The 16,735-nt window shown below is 41.2% G+C and overlaps 1 protein-coding gene across 11 annotated transcripts in view; it reads right to left on the bottom strand.

The window, feature by feature from the left end:
* The window catches only part of CARHSP1 (calcium regulated heat stable protein 1), a 28,610-nt gene extending 12,132 nt beyond the window's left edge, over positions 1-16,478 (bottom strand). For 2 of the 11 annotated variants that reach the window (XM_031944808.1, XM_031944824.1), the window contains exons 1-3: positions 16,372-16,478; positions 14,223-14,378; positions 12,744-12,934 (exon numbers count right to left, since the gene is read on the bottom strand). The gene's annotated coding sequence lies outside the window, so the exon portion shown is untranslated. Of the gene's footprint in view, positions 1-9,475; positions 10,086-11,481; positions 11,703-11,735; positions 11,929-12,690; positions 12,714-12,743; positions 12,935-14,222; positions 14,379-16,371 lie in introns of those variants that run through there. The other 9 variants (XM_031944812.1, XM_031944831.1, XM_031944818.1 and 6 more) reach the window with 8 other exon arrangements.
* Positions 16,479-16,735: the final 257 nt, after the last annotated feature.

Genomic DNA, 16,735 nt, shown 5'->3' with positions numbered 1-16,735 from the left:
ATGAGTGGTTATAGACAGGTTTTTCCTGGGAAGATTGGGAGGGAACTAGGACTTAAAAGATGGAATTTGCATAACTAGAACTCATATTTATATAGGACTTTTCAGGCTTACAAGATGCTTCCCTCACAATAATTCTGTACAACAGATGTCTCAAATACATGTGGCTTATTCTCCAATCAGATTTAAGTACAAATGGGAAATATTTAACAAAATAAATAAAAACGATCATTTCTATTTAAATTTGACTACACTGCTTTACGTATTATTTCTCACATTTTACATATTAGCAGACTGACTTTCACCAATAGGCCAAAGAGAAATGACTTGCACCAAATCATAAATACAAATCAGTCATTTGAACGTACAAAACAAAACATACCACAATGTCTTTCATGGTAAAAGCCAAATGAGTAGTATAAACAAGCATTTATTGAACACTTAACAATATGCAGCATGTTTAAGGGAATTCATTTACTAACCAAAAAAAAAAAAAAAAAAAAGTCCCTCCTCCCCAAGGAAGCTACATTATAATTTTTGTTAGCACAGTTTTTAATTTGAGATCCCTAAAGGCCATCTGTAGGTCTTTTAGTATACAGATACCCAACTAGATCTATCTATCAAGATAGCTAGAAAAATAACTTAGTTTAATAGTTTAGTTGGTATTTTAACATCAGTCATTTCTGAAAATTACTATCCAATCTCCAATCTACTTCACACAGAAACTACCCCCCGCAATTTACCCCTCCTTTCTAAACAATGAAAAATACTTAAAGTAAAAACAATCTAAATCACTGCAGCTGATAATGGATACAACATATCTGTTTTTTGTAATCTTCTACCTCTTTGTCAATAAGAGGGAAGTATATTTTATCATTTCTTCCTCAGGACCAAAACTGATTATTAGAATTCCTGAGTTTAACTTCCTCTAAGTGCTCTTTTCATTGACATATATAGAGTTGTGCTTATGTCCTGCTACATCAATTCATATAAACAATTACATTTCTGCAAATTCTTTGTTAGTTATTTCTTGTTCTACAATAATATTCCATTTCATTCATTTATGTCCAGTGCTCTTCCAACCTGGAAAGATGTGACTAAAAGAAAACAAAATGTCCTACCTGTGGATTCCAATCACGTCTTTTTCAGAAAGGTCCTCTTAAGAGAGAACCTGGGGATCTTAAATTGAGGGCAATAGGGAGTGGAGAGTTAGACCGTAAGGTCAATTTTGAATAACAAAAGCTTTCTCAAGAATCTCTCCCAAAGAGTAGTTTGGAACTATGCTCAAAAAGTTATCAAACTGTGCATGCCCTTTGATCCAGCAGTGTTACTACTGGGATTATATCCCAAAGAGATTATAAAGAAGGGAAAGGGACCTGTATGTGCACGAATGTTTGTGGCAGTCCTTTTTGGGCTAGAAGGTTCTAGAAACTGGAAACTGAATGGATGTCCATCAGTTGGAGAATGGCTGAATAAATTGTGGTATATGAATATTATGGAATATTACTGTTCCGTAAGAAATGACCAACAGGACGATTTCAGAAAGGCCTGGAGAGACTTACACGAACTGATGCTGAGTGAAATGAGCAGGACCAGGAGATCATTATATACTTCAACAACAATACTAGATGATGACCAGTTCTGATGGATCAGGCCATCCTCAGCAACGAGATCAACCAAATCATTTCTAATGGAGCAGTAATGAACTGAACTAGCTATGCCCAGAAAAAGAACTCTGGGAGATGACTAAAAACCATTACATTGAATTCCCAATCCCTATATTTATGCACACCTGCATTTTTGATTTCCTTCACAAGCTAATTGTACAATAATTCAGAGTCTGATTCTTTTTGTACAGCAAAATAATGTTTTGGTCATGTATACTTATTGTGTATCTAAGTTATATTTTAATATATTTAACATCTACTGGTCATCCTGCCATTTAGGGGAGGGGGGGGGGGGGGGTAAGAGGTGAAAAATTGGAACAAGAGGTTTGGCAATTGTTAATGCTGTAAAGTTACCCATGTATATATCCTGTAAATAAAAGGCTATTAAATAAAAAAAAAAAAAAAAAAAAAAAGAATCTCTCCCAAACATTCCTCTCATCCAGGCCAGGCTCTGAATCCTACCTGTCCTTCAATAAATACCTCAAGGGTAACCTCCATGAAGGTTTTTCCAAGAAGAATTTACCATTCTAAATCACAGTAATCTCTATAACCCTTGGTTTCATCATCTAGAAAATGAGAGAATTGAACTAAATGACTTCTAAGGGCCCCCTTTCAGCTCTAAATCTGTGCTCCTAGAATCCCTTCTCGGAATCACCATAGATCTTACTATCTTGTACCTGATTTGGCCCTGACCACCTCCTTCCTAGTGACCATGGTTATGTTTTCCTTTAAGTATGTGTCTTGTGTCCCAAATTAGCTTGCAAGTCCCTAGGCAGCATCCTATCTTGAATATGGTGAAAAATAAGTGTTTAATGATTGATTCCACTAGATAATTTTGGGCAAATAATTCACCCTTCTGTGACTCAGTTTCCTCACCTGTAAACTAAAGGGACTGGCCTACATCCCAGAATCCCTGATCCTGCAGCTCCCTAGGTCAGGAATCACAGTTTCTCTCACAGTTTCTCTCCAGGGCATATAATTACTGCTGCTCTAATTAGCAACAAAGCTTAAAATCTAGAGGCCCTCAGGAGCTGATTCTGTAGGGGGGTAGGGGGAAGGGAGCCTCCCAGAAAGCACTAAAAGCCTCAATTCTCCCAAGGCTAGAAACAGCTCCTCCTCTTCCCCTTTCCACTCAAATATCCAGGATTGTTTTTATCAGAAGATGTAATTTAAGCCCTAAAATAGCCCTTCAGGCTTCTCAGTTCCTTACAAGGTAGTTTCTAGAGTCACTGGCCTTTCATACCCAATCTTTGGGCCCACAATCCAATCCCAGAATAGAGCAGATTACTTCATTTCGTTAAGGTTCACAATCTTCACCCCTGCCTTCCAATAGGAACAGTTTCAGTTATTGAACAGTTTCAGAAGCAGGTATTGAGTATCTCAACTCCAAGGCAAACTTGAAGACAAAATTTTCCAGGCCCCCAACAATATTCTTTAATCTCAACAAGTCTGTTTTGCTCCGGGACAATAGTTGATAAAGTCTCCCCAGGCAGACCTAAAAAAACTGTAAATAAGCAAAGGCATAATTTTATACTAGTGGGACTTCGGGGTAAAACGGTAACAAGAAAAGCTGTAAGGAACTCATCTCTCCCACATATACTCCAGCAATGATAAAAAAAAAAAATAAATAAATAAATAACAACTACAATGGATAATGATCACAAGATCAAAAAAGAAATATCAGTAAGTTGCTTCATACATCCCAGGACTGTACAAAAAGCCCCAAATACTAGAATAATATCCTACCAGGAAAGCAAGGATGACCTCAGGTGAATCAAGCATCTGAGCAACTATAAAGAGATGAACTACAGTGAATTACTTACATTCTAAAAGGAGAAAAAACAAGTATCCCTTCAAAATCCTAATGTATTCAAGGCTCACAGAAGGAATATTAAAAAGCAGAGAAACAAGGAATTTTTTTTGTTCCATCCTGCTTCTCTTGAAAGGTAAGAAAAGGAAGAGAAAAGGAATAACACTAAAGAACAAATGGGGAAGAGTGGATTAGAGTTTATGTTATCTCACAATTGGACGTAAAAGAAGACAAGCATATAGGAAAGAAGGGTGGATCAATAAGACATCACACAACCGAACCTCATTCTTATCTAAACTGGACATTCTTATCTGAAAACAGTACTGAATACATATACACATATAGAATTTAATGAAACATTAATTTAAGCAGGGGGATAAGTAAGGACAGGGAAAGGGGAAAAAAAGATTTAAGGAGAATATGTATTCCTTGGAGGGAATGGTCACAAGCAAAATAAACCAATTCCGAATGGTGGACTGTTAAAAGAAAGAAAATATCAGAACCACAGACCAGAATTCTGAGTGAGGGCTAGAGATGAAAGGGCAATAAAGAAAAAGGCCATTACTTCAATTACAATTCATTAGCATTGATCATAGTCCTCTTTTATCATCCCCTTCTTTGGATAGGGTAAACAAAACAAGACAAAACAAAAAAGGGTGAGGATGTGATGAAGGGAAATACAAAATCAGCATAACACTGTAAATACGAATGGAATGAATTCACCCAAAAAGCAAGAGGACAGAAGAATGGATTAGAAAGCAGAATCCAAGGACATATTGTTTACAAGAAAACATATGAAACAAATATTCATATATATTTAAATTGAAACACTGGAAGAGAATTCATTATGCTTCAGGTGAACTCAAAGTAGCAGATATAGAAATCATTAGTCCCAACAATGTAGTAGTAAAAAAAAAAAAAAAAAAAAAAAAGACATGATTAAAATATACAGAGAAATTACATTACTTTTAAAAATACTATAGGCAATGAAATAATATCACTACTTAATACATATGCACTGATGGCATACCAAAGTATCTGGAATGTGTAAACACTTGAAATAAAAGTTAAACAAAGTACAGGAAGAAATAAACAGTAAATCTATAATAGTTAGAGACTTCAATGTATTCTCGCTACGACCCTAGATGAAATTTTAAAAATTTAAAAAAAACAAGGACATGAGAAGAACTTTAAAAATTGGTCACTATAAATCTTTGAAGATTACCGAATGTGAACAGAATGAAATATGCATGTTTCTCAGCTGTGCATAACATTTTTGCCTTTGCAAAACTTGACCATGTGTAGGGGGCATAAAAATCTCATACACACGATTCAAAAGAGAAGAAATATTAAACACATCCTTTACTGAGCACAACACGGTAAAAATTATAATCAATAAAGGACCTTTTCAAAAAGGATTCTAACTTAAATGAAGAATAATTTTTATCCCTATTAAATTTCACACCATTAGCAAATATGAAGTTAGCCTAAGGGGGATCTTGAAAAACAGTCTTAATCTGAGTTAACAAAAGTAGACTTAGAGCAAGATAATGAATGAGTTAATAATTATAACTACTCACAGTTATTTAGCACTTCAAGGTTTATACAGAGCCCTTTCTACAAAACAAGGTTTTGAAGGAAAAAACCAAAGATCTACCTTTAATGTGTGTGTGTGTTTTTTTTTTTTTACCAAAATACGCTTTCTATCTAGGCTTTAAGCCCATTAAAAAGGCCTTAAGATAAGGCACAGCCTGGGTCTCTGAGCATTGCCAGTATTTGACTTCTTACAGTGACACCTGGGTTTGGAGCTTTCTCTTCCATATGTATTACTTCAGGGTCTTCTGTTAGAGCCTAGTGGACATCAGGGACAAAGGGATGAAGATAAAGCCCAGAAAGCTATTAGCAAATATAAACTGATTAAAAGGACATAAACAGAAGAAATTACATTATACTTAATGGCACCTGCTGCCTGGATCTCAGCTCTAGGAACATATCCTATGAATATGGGTGGGAGGGAATGAATAGGGAGAGAAGCAAGAGTGACTTACTCAGAGCTTACTCAGAGACACCCTAAGAGATGAATATGTTGAAGTTAGAGAAACATGCGAAAATGTGGATGAATGACTATATCTAAAGTGTAGTCATTGCATAGTCTTATTTCAAAGACAGCAAAACTAGGAATACCATATATAGGGTGGTCCCAAAAGTCTTGCCCCACAAATTTTAGTGCACTTTAAAAAAAAAAAAAAAATTTTTTTAAGAAGCTTAAAGACTTTAGGTACATAATGATAACAATAATATAAATGAAAACAATGCTTTAAAAAAAAGTAGCCAAACTCTAATTAATTGCAATGTACAGTCTTGGCTTCAGAGAATAGTTTATCAATACTCATTTATTAAGTGTTTGCTATGTGTTCTGAATATAAAGACAGGCAAAAAAAAAAATCCCTCTTCCCAAGGAATTCACAATCTAATTAATGATAGAAGGGGGAGGGAGGTTTACAAGTAGAAAAAGTCACAGACAGTATCAGTCATTTTAAATATAAAATTTGCTTAACATGTATATATATATATATATATATATATATATACACACACACATACACACACATACATGTATGCGTGTGTGTGTGTGTGCGCGCACTATATAAAACAAGAGGAATTAATGAAAAAAATTGTAGGGGGTAAAGTGACTTGCTCTCAGGATCCAAGATCTTGTAGGGCTTAGGAAAAAATTATTGAAATGTCCTCAACACATAACCTTGAAGCTCTAGAAACTTGGTCTTATAATCCTTTTCATTCATAAAGTTAGCAATGCTTTTCAACATGCTTGCATATGTATCTGTGTATAAACACACACCATACATGCACTGTTAACACATGTATGTGTCTACATATTTATATACCTGCATGTAAGAATGTATATATTTCCTTATAGTCTCATTACAACCCCATGAGTCAGGTGGACCTGGCAGGAGTATCCTATTTTAAAGATGAAGAAACTATGATACAGAGGCTAAGGAACTTGTTGAAAGGCACATAGCTGGTTAAATGCAGATCTGGGAGGAGCTTTTAAATTCCTTCTGGCTCTAAATCCAAGATACTTTTGACTAGAACTTGAATTCTGGCTGCCAGTTTTTTATTTTTCCACTGAATCTCTGAGCCCAGGCTGAATGACTTGGAATTGCCCAATCTTCTACCTGAAGATTGAAATTAGACCATTTCTTCATTCTCCTCAAGGTTGTAAAGTCCAATCAATATCCTACTATCTGGCCTGATTAAAGAAAGGAATGGAGAGAGTGCTAATCTAGCCTTAAATTGTCCCTGGGACTTGCTGCATAAAGCCAGTCAAAATATATTCTCTAGGAGGACTTTCTCACTGTCCCTCACCAATAGGTATAACGTACATTCCAGCTCTTCCAGGAACTCTGGAGAGATAAATATTCCCTTCCAGAGAGCACACCAGAAAGGCTGTGATGGCAGTTCAGAAGAGTTCCTTCTCCATCTCTTTTTTTTCTGGAATGGAGGGATCTCCTATTATAGTAGCCTCTCAATTGGTTCCTTGCCTCAAAGTTTTCCCCATTCTAAACCACCTTCCTTTCACTTACCAAGTGCTCACCAAAGTGATTTCCCTAACAGTGGCAAATCTGATCGTGTCAGCTTCTCAATAAACTCCAAAGTCTAAGATCTAATATAAACTCTTATTTGGCATTTTAAGACAAGTTTTTGGCTTGCAGAGGACTAGCTATCTCTTAAATTTCAACACGATTTCACATATATCTTCTCAATAGCGATAGAGAATACAAAATGGAGAAAGGAAATATGGAACTCAAAGTTTTAAACATGAATATAAGAAATGTTTTACATTTAACTGGGAAAGGTAAAAAATGTATATAAACCAAAAAAATAAACTTTGGCACTGTGAAATTACAGAACTTTCCAACTTCTCACTAGGATGCAGACTTGAAGCTTGGAGGACCAGGTCTATGAAAGTGCTCTCATAAGACCTGGCGCCCAGGATGTTATGTTTTGCATTAAAATCATCCTAGAGGCTAAAAAGACACAAAAAAAAATACAGACATCTAGAGTGAGAAAATGAACAAAAGGGCTATTCTAAAGTCTGTTAAGGCAAGAAGTCCTTGATAAACCTCTAAGATCAACCCCTTTACATGATTTTTAATGACCTTCATATCCTGGCCCCAATCTAGCTTCTTCCAGCCTTATAAACGTCACTCCTTATTACAATCTCCAATGTCCAAACAAACGTGTCTTTTTTTCCTCATATGTGGCAGGCTACCTATACTCTCCAAGCTTTTGTAGTTTTTTCCTCCATACCTGGAAGTGGCTCCTTCTCCCACCAGTCCCTCTTAGAATCAGGCTTTCTGTGACAGTCTCCCATCATCCAACATTTTAAAACTATCTATTTAGTATATACCAATATATATGCATATATTATCTCCCTACATAGAAGGTAAGCTCCCTGAAGGCTGTTTCACAAGCACATGTGCTTGGCAAACAGAAGACACTGAATAAAGGCTTGTTGATTAACTGAATTCTAAGTGGCTAAGATTTGTATGTCGCCTTCCTTCCCTTCCCCCCTTTTCCCTCCCTCTTCTTTCTTACTCTCTCTGTGTCTCCTCCTACACCGGCCTCTCCTGACACCCCCAGATGACAGCCCTCCACACATACACACAAAATCTAACTCTTCCACTGGAATGAGCACAACGCCACAGCCAATACATTCTAAAAGACTCTGAGCACACGAAGCCCCCCTCTGCAAGATACTTGGAACACAACCTGAACAATGAGAGAAAGGAATGAGGGGGTTGCTTTGGGAAAAAAAGACTACTGAGTAACAAAGTACATCATCCACTTCAAGCACAGATTTCCATTCATTGTTCCTGGTTCCCAAGGAAGGGAAAGCTGAGATTTTAAGAAGTGGGTGGGAGGGAGCCGTGGGAAGCTGGAAGCAGATCTGTACTGTGAATGTAGCCAATGCCAACAAATATTGAAGGGGCTGAAGAGGGGAAAGTAAAAGTTACACTTTCATCACCCTCTGACCAAAGCTTTCTGGGAGGAGGGGGGGGGCAGAGCTAGGGAGCAGGAGAGGACATGTATCCTCCTCTCCCAGGGAGGCAGGGATTGGGGGTAGAGATAGAAGGGAGGAGAGAGGAAAGTCCCCCCACCTCCCTCCCAAATCACCTCTAACAGGACCCAAATTGCCTAAGCATGGCTAGGCAAAAGGAACCCTAGGGCAGAGGATGATAATGGAAAAAACCCAAGTATCTTCCTCCAGGGCTAGGCTTCCCCACCCCCCCTTCCTTCCTCCCCAACATTCCTGAATCCCCAGCCCCAGGCACTACTGGTCACAGCTGGGAGAATCTTCACAAGGCCCTACCTCAGAGCCCTCTAGTCCAGACCAGTTGTATTTTCCTATTTTAGAGGAGGCAGACAGGAGATCAAATAGAACTTCCTATTACAAGATAAAGTTGGTTCAATTATTTATCACCTGGACTATTGATTGCAATAGATAGTTCTTGGGGGTCTCTCTCCTCTTCACTCCTTCCCCAATTAACTGCCACAATGAAATTCCTAAAGCTCTAGTCTTGACCACGACATCCCCTTGCTCGGAAAATCTCCAAAGGGTCCTTGTTTCTTCTCAGACAGAACAAATACCAACTCCTCTGTTAGGCATGAAGCCTCTCACAATCCGGCCCCAACCTACCTTGCAAGGAGTTTATTACATATTATGCTCTACTTCACTCATTTTACACTCTAGACTACAGTCTGTGTAGTCAAACCCACTTCCTAGCTCCTAGTACAGGACATTCTATCTCCAGGCTCCGTGCTTTTGCAGTTCTCTCCTAAGCCAGGAATGCTCTCCCTAATCAGGGAGAGCCTCAGCCTCTGAGAAGCCTAGCCTCTTCCCAAGTCCATTTCAAATGCCACCTTCTACATAGAGGCTCTTCCTAGCACCCCCGGCTGCTAGTACCCCCATTACCTTATATAAATGTTGTATTTACTTATCCACCCATAGAATAAAACATCCTGGTTGGCAGGAAATGTGTCATTTTTGCCTTTGTATCATCCCTGGTGCCTAGCAAAGTACCTAGCACATAATGGGCCTTTATGAATGCTTGTTAGTTGACTTTATGTCATTCACTGCCTCCCCTTCATCTCATAAACCCATTCACAATAAGGAGATTGTGATTAGTTACCACAGTGGTGGTTGGAGAAGCTGAAGTGGGTAATGGTCAACCCAAAGGAATGAAATACTAATAAGTAGGATAATGGGCATTGAAGAAAGTGATATTTTTGGATAGCTAAATCAGTGAACCTTGGGAATTAGTTGGCCCTTTTTCCCCACAATTCTTTCTTACCCTCTTACACATGTAAAAGGGAGGGATTTCTTCCTCACATACAGCTGGTGCTTCAAAAGAAGCTTAATGAATGAATGGGAAACTATCTTCAGGAAATTTAATAAGTCACCAGTAGGTCCATCTTTCCCTAAAAGCCTGCAATTGGGGATGTCAGCTCCTTCCAGGGGGCCTGCCTTCAGTAGAAATTCTGATTTTGATGGCCAACTGGTTGACTGATTCCACCATACCACACCCCCCCCAAACACATCCCACTCCACCATCCACATCAAAATTGACTATCAAAAAATTCCAGTTTTTAATGAAATAATTGTTTCAATCACAGTTCAACTTGTCCCTGAACCTGGGTTAGAGACTACTTTTACTGAAGGGTTGCTGGCAGAGGCTGTGAGCATTCCTTTGATCAGGTCTCTAATCTATAATCCCTCTTCTGGGCCCCACACTCCTTTCTTTCCCCTTCCCTGACCCCTCCCCCTCACATACCCAATCCAGCTGCTGCTTCTCTCACAGATGTTCACAGATATTTGCTTCTCTGTCTCTCCCAGTCTCCCCCTCTCTCTCCCTCCTCTCTTATTTTTTTTCTCCCCCTCTCATTTTCCTTCTCTCTCCTGTCTGTCTGTGTCTGTCTCTCTCTCTCTCTTCCTCCCACACACACACGGATATACACGACATAATTTTTGCCATACGGAGACACCAGCTGGAAAGTTCAACAGTTGGACTGCTGTAATACATCTGGAGCAGCTGGACCTGCTGGCCCTTCTAACTGGCTTTAATCCAAGGAAACCTGGTTCCTCAGAAAGCCAGCTACACAAACTCAATATCTAATCCCTCGTTTCCCTCTTAGGAATCTCAAAGTCCTCTCTGACCCCTGCATGGCAAGAGTCGGGGAGGGGGCCACGGAAGTGAATTCTACCCAATTCTCAAGAAGTAGCGAAGGAAATTTCTCAATCTCCCAAAAAAGGGAAACCCGAATGCTTTGCCATTCTGAAAGGGAGAAGTTCTGCTGAATATAAGGCTTGAACAGGTGCAATTTTCAGAAGGGCAGGTGGGGGCCGGCGGGCAGAAGAGAAAAGGAAAGGAAAAAAGAGAGCGGGATGAGAAGCGTGGTTAATTAGAATTTCTAAGACCCAGCCCCTAAGAGGAAAAGGTAAACTCTTCACCTATTATTCTCCAGTCGTAGTCAATTCCCTTCCACCCCTTCGGCCAGCAAAACACCACGTTGGCCTGGGCTAAAAACTCCCAAACCATCTGTATAGGGTTTAACCCAAAACAAACATGAAGCCTATTAGAGCGAAACATTCTCCCTCCCCCACATACACAAACACGGCCTCTCAGCAAAGAGGGAGCAGACAGGCAGGTCCCAACAGACCTCTTCTTCCTGACCCCACCCCATCCCCAACAAAAACAAAAACAAAAATAAAAAAAACACAAAACTAGAAAATAAAGAGGGAAGGTTGGTTTAGGAAATAAGGGAGTAGAAGAATGACTGGTGGTGAGGAAGAAACTCGAAACCCCGGGACAAAACTGCCTGAATCCACTGACCCCAAGTAAATCTCCCCCGCCCCCTCCCAAGAGGTTCCCTGTCTCCAGCCCCCAACTCCCTCGTCCTCAATTCCGCCCCAACCAATACCCTCCTGGGGCCTTCAATCCCAGGAACCCGGGCCCCGCTAGAGAAGACGATGAGGGCTCCGCCCCACGCTGGAGAGGGTTTCGCGGAGAAGGGTCGGTCCTCTGTTCTGGAGTTGAAACCCCAACGCCGTACAACCTGTCTGCTTTCCAGTCCTCAGTCCGGGCTAGGTTCCGGACAGCCCCAGGGTTCAGCCCCGGGAAGAGCTAACCTTCCTCTAACGCTCCGGCCGCACCCCCCCCCCCAAGCCCCTTTACCTGGGGTTCTAGTTCCCGGGGGCGCAAAACAGCTCGACACAGACTCAGCCAGCGGAGCTCAGGGGGCGGGGCTGGAGGGCGGGAGGAGGGAAAGCCTAGGTGGGCGTGGCCGGGCTGGCGGTGGGCGTGGTCGGCAGGGGCGGGGCCGTGTTATTTTTCTCATCATCATATCAAGTAATTTCTAGCTCCGGTCCCCGCTCCTAACCAGGGTGGGGCTCTAAATTGAACTTCTGATAGCGACCGCCCGCTTGGCCCCCATCTCTCCCCCCGCACGCACAGCCCGCGGGAGGTACCCGGGACTAGGCGGGAGGGGCTTGAAGACCGGACGAGAGGGAGGGGCAGAGATTGCTGAGGGTGGGGGGAGGTCGGGGGATGGGATGGGAAGAGGCGGGGGGGGGGGGGGGGGGGGGGGGGGGGGGGGGGGGGGGGGGGGGGGGGGGGGGAGTTTGTTACAGCTGGATGCGCACCCTTGCGCGGATGGCGACGCCAAGAAAGAACCGCCCTGCTGTTCCCAGCCATCCCACCCCCCCAGTAACCAGTCGCCCCTCCCCTTTCCGGAATCTCCAAACCCTTTCGGACACCAGTACTTGGGTCCTGGCTTTGTTGTGCCCCAACCAAGACTGGGCAGACCCTGGCCCTCAGATCCGCTCCTCCCACTCCCTCCTAGAGTAAGAGCGCGGGACAGCCCAGGTTTAAAACGAGATGGCGGGACTCCATAGCCCAGACTCGGGACTGGCCGGTCCCCGCCCCCGCCCTGAGCCAGATGGATAAGGCTAGCTAAGGACCAGTTAGAGGGGAAAGCAGGAGTGGCCCGTTTTGAGCGGGAAGAGCTGGGCCAGGGTGGGGCGGGGCGGAGTCGGGCCTTCCAGCGCTATTGGCATCGCAAGCAAGTGGCTGCTCAGTTACCCCGTTGTGGAGAAGGGGAAACCAAAAGGGACTGTTTATGTATCCTTACTGTGGATGGGAACGTTGGACTTCTTCCCCTGGAGGTAGTATGTGATGGGTTACCTTTGACAGTAATCCTACTTCTTGGATCCCTGGAGAGCCAGAAAGCGCGAGGCATTTCAAGCTCCTCTTTGGGACCCTGATGTTACTGGTTTGTCCTGGCCCGTCCTGTCCGGGCCTAAAGACCCCAGGACTTCTTGCCGCATCATCATTTCATCGGTGCAGATACCAGAGGGGAGTAATGTGTAATAAGCCTGGAAAGTGAAGTAAAACCAACTTTAAAAAAAAACAGCAAGCGCTTTTCAAATGATTGTTGAATGTTCCTGGAATAAGCAATTACTGGATGATTTCATGAGCCAGATCAGGAAGGTCCTAACTCAGAAACCTGTCCTTCATTCATGTGAGAGCTGATAGTCTACCGACAATGATTCATTCCTCATCGCTTTTGGAGTCTCTTTATAAATTGTAAATTCAGCTTTATGTTGGGTCAGTAGAGAGAACAGAGGAGCAAAACCGAATGATGTTCTGTGAGAAGTAGTTTGGTGGGGAATCTTGTGCCTGAAAGTATCCCTGTGGGGAGTTCCTCTCAATGAGGCAACATATAAAGGGATAGAAATTAGACTCTGAGTTCATTAGTATAAGGAACTCCAAGGTGCATAAACTGTCAATGGACCTCCTTCCTTCCCTATTGTCATATAGAATCATCATGATGTTAAAACACTGAGAGATTATGTAATTTGCCTGGAGTTACACAACTAATATATGTCATAAAGGCAGATTTTTTAGCCCACCTCTTCCTCATTTCAAGGTCCACCCTCATCCCATAGAAGTATGTGAAAGGAAAAGGAGGGAGCTTCAAAGTTATTAGAACTAGTTGGGAATCTTTTATAACATAGTCCATCCCTCTCATTTTACTGTTCTGGAAACTGAGGCCCAAAGAGGTTGAAATACCTTGCTAAATGGCACAATGAAGAGAGCTGGACCTGGAGTCAGGAGATCCTGAGTTCAAATCCAACTTCAGACAACTTAGGCAAGTCACAACTTCTGCCTCAGTTTCTCAACTATAAAATAGGGATGGTAGCAGAGCCTTACCTTGAAGGACTGATATGATGATTAAATGAGATATTTGTAAAGCACTTAGCACAATGTCTGCCTCATAGTAAGTACTCAATAAATGCTTATTCCCTCATTCCATTCCCCTGCTCATGATCACAATCTTTGACAAAACCCAGGTCTTCTAGATCCCAGCTTAATGCTTTCTCCTGTCCTAGGCTGATGCACTCAGATTAGTGAAGAAAATGAGCCCTATCTGTATCACAACTGACCTTAGGCCCTTGCCTGTGTAAATAGTATTGGGAAATTTAGCCTTTTATGTTTCCCTCACAATCCTCAGAAGAAACATCAAAAGACTAGGTCAGGACAAGGTGTATCCCAGGGCAAAGATATTACCCAAACTGAAATAATAGGTAGGAGCAACAAAGGCTAGAAACTAGAGCCTGATGCTATGAGAATCAGATAGTGTCTACCTCAGAAATAAATTACCTTCCTCTTTACTTCTTCCATGCTGTTTTTAAAAACCACTGATGTGTTTTAATCCTTTCAGAACAGACATCTGTCACATTTCCCTTTCCTCTTTAAAGAGTAGATAGAGCCAGTATTGCTGTGGCTTGGAACTGGTTGCTTGGGCATGTAGCACTCCTAAAGACAGTGAGTTATGAACATTAACATTATTGTGTACCAGGCATTATGCTCAGCACTAGAAAGGTAAAAGCTTTCAAGGAACTCATAGTCTAAGAGATGAGACAATAGACAAACGACTATGTATAAACAATTTTCATACGTAGGATAAAATACAGATGATCAAGAGAGGGAAGGCACTAGAATTAAGGGGGATCAGTAAAGACTTCTTACAAGAAAGGGGGATTAATATGCTGAATGAAGCCAAAGTCAGGAGATGAGGAGAGCATTCTAAGGCTTGGGGGACAGCAGAGATAATGTCCAGGGTCTGGAAATGGATGTGCAGGGTTCAATGTCATTGAATCAGAGTACTGTGGAAGAGGTAAACATATGAGAAGTTATGAAATTAGGAAGAGCTTTGAATGCCAAACAGAAGATTTTATATTTGATCTCGAAGGTGATAGGAAGATTTTATATTTGATCTTAGAGGTGATTGATAAGGAGCCGCTTTAATTTATTAAGGTGGGAAGGATCTGACAGAATCAGATCTGTGCTTAGGAAAATCATTTTGATACTGAGTAGAAGATTAACTGTGGAGTGGGGAGAGATTTTTGTGGCAGAGACCAACCAGCAAGCTATCAGATAGTCCTGGCATGAAGTGATGAGAGCCTATACTTATATAAATGTTCATCCATCATCTCTGACCATAAATTCTCCAAAACCCATTCTTCTCATCTTGACCTCCAATATTCTTCCTAATACATAGTAACTTTTTAATAAGTAGTACTTGTTGACAGATTCTCCCAGTATTATCCCTATTTTGGTCTCCCTTCCCTTTTCCTTTTTTTTCCCCCTGACTTTTTTCTCCTCCTTTCCTTTTTTTATATAAATGAGAATGTTCATCCATCATCTCTGACTAGACATTCCCATTCTTCCATTTATCCGAAACCCATTCTTGTCCTCATTTTGACTTCCAATATTGCTTCTGGTACATAGTACTTTTAATAAGTAGCACTTGTTGACAGATTCTCTCAATATTATCCCAGTTCTAACTTTCCTTCCCTTTTACTTTCCTCCTAGATGTTTTTCTCCTTCTTTCCTTTTCCCCCTTTTCTGTTTCATGAGTTTTCTAGTCCCTCTCAGCAGAATAACTCACTTTATACTTGACTGAGAAAAGCACCTGCTGTGAGTTCCCTCATCTGACTTCTCCTATTCTATCTCCGTTTCTTCATTCTTTCCTTTTGTCTAGTCTCTAATGAGAAGGTAGCTTCTTGTTAAAGTTAACCCCTCTGCTTGTAATGCCCTATTGACTCTTCTCTCTCTCATCTTTAAATTCTTCAGAGGCTGCTGGATTTGGTAGAACTTGAAATACTTATTCCCTTCCCCTGCTACTTAACAACATAGTGCTTTCTCATCTTTAAAAGTCCCTCCATTTAACCCTAGTACCAGATTGTAATTCATTTTGTCATCTGATTGTTCATGATCCCATTTGTGGTTTTCTTGGCAAAGATATTGAGTGGTTTGCCATTTCCTTCTCCAAACTCTAATCATGACACAATTCAGAAGAACTAACTTTACATCCCTGTGCTTCCTGTGCAAGTGACTGAATCTATTATTTTTTTAAAAAAACCACTGATGTGTTTAAACTTTTCAGAGCTGGGAACACTTATACCATATCTCATCTTTCCAGAATAGACAGAGGCAATATCGCTGTGATTTGGAGTTGGTCTGTTTGGGCATATTCTTACTTTTCTTGTGATTTGGGGCAAGTGATTTAAGCTGGCCCTAGTTTCCTCATCTGTAAAACCAGGGAATTAAATTAAATTACCTCTAAGGTTCCTTCCAGTTCTAAATCTGCAATTCCTTCCAGCTATAGTTTGATGGTTGCCTTTATTTTAGTAGTCAAAATCTAAGAAAAAACTGTCTATACTTGATGCTTTCACTTCCTGAACTCCCACTCACTTCTGAACCCTTTTACTTATGACTCTGCTGAAACTTTTCTCTCCAAACTTACCAACTGTTAAAACTGATGGCCTATTCTCAGTCCTCATTCTTCTTGAATTCCCTTTGATACTGTTGACCACCCCCCAACCCCCCCTGCTGAATGTTCTCTTCTCTTTCAGCTTTTGTGACATTGCTCTCTTCTGTCTGCTCACTCCTCAGGCTTCTTTGTTGGGTCATCATCCATGTCCCATCTCCTAGCCATGGCATTCCCTGAGGCTCAGTCCTGGCTAAAGCCTCTCTTTTCTTTCTCTCCAAGCCCTCTCTTAGTGTGATCGCATTAGTTCCCCTGGTTTGATTATCAAGTCTATGAAGATGACTTTAAAGGAGGGACAATGGGAATATCACTGAGTTTGGAATCAGAGAACTTACGTTAA

The sequence above is a fragment of the Sarcophilus harrisii genome, chromosome 1 (genome assembly GCF_902635505.1).
Source record: "Sarcophilus harrisii chromosome 1, mSarHar1.11, whole genome shotgun sequence".
NCBI classification, from domain to species: Eukaryota; Metazoa; Chordata; class Mammalia; order Dasyuromorphia; family Dasyuridae; genus Sarcophilus; species Sarcophilus harrisii.
The sequence above is the reverse complement of the archived record's forward strand: the minus strand, read 5'-3'. Positions and strand labels throughout refer to the sequence as shown.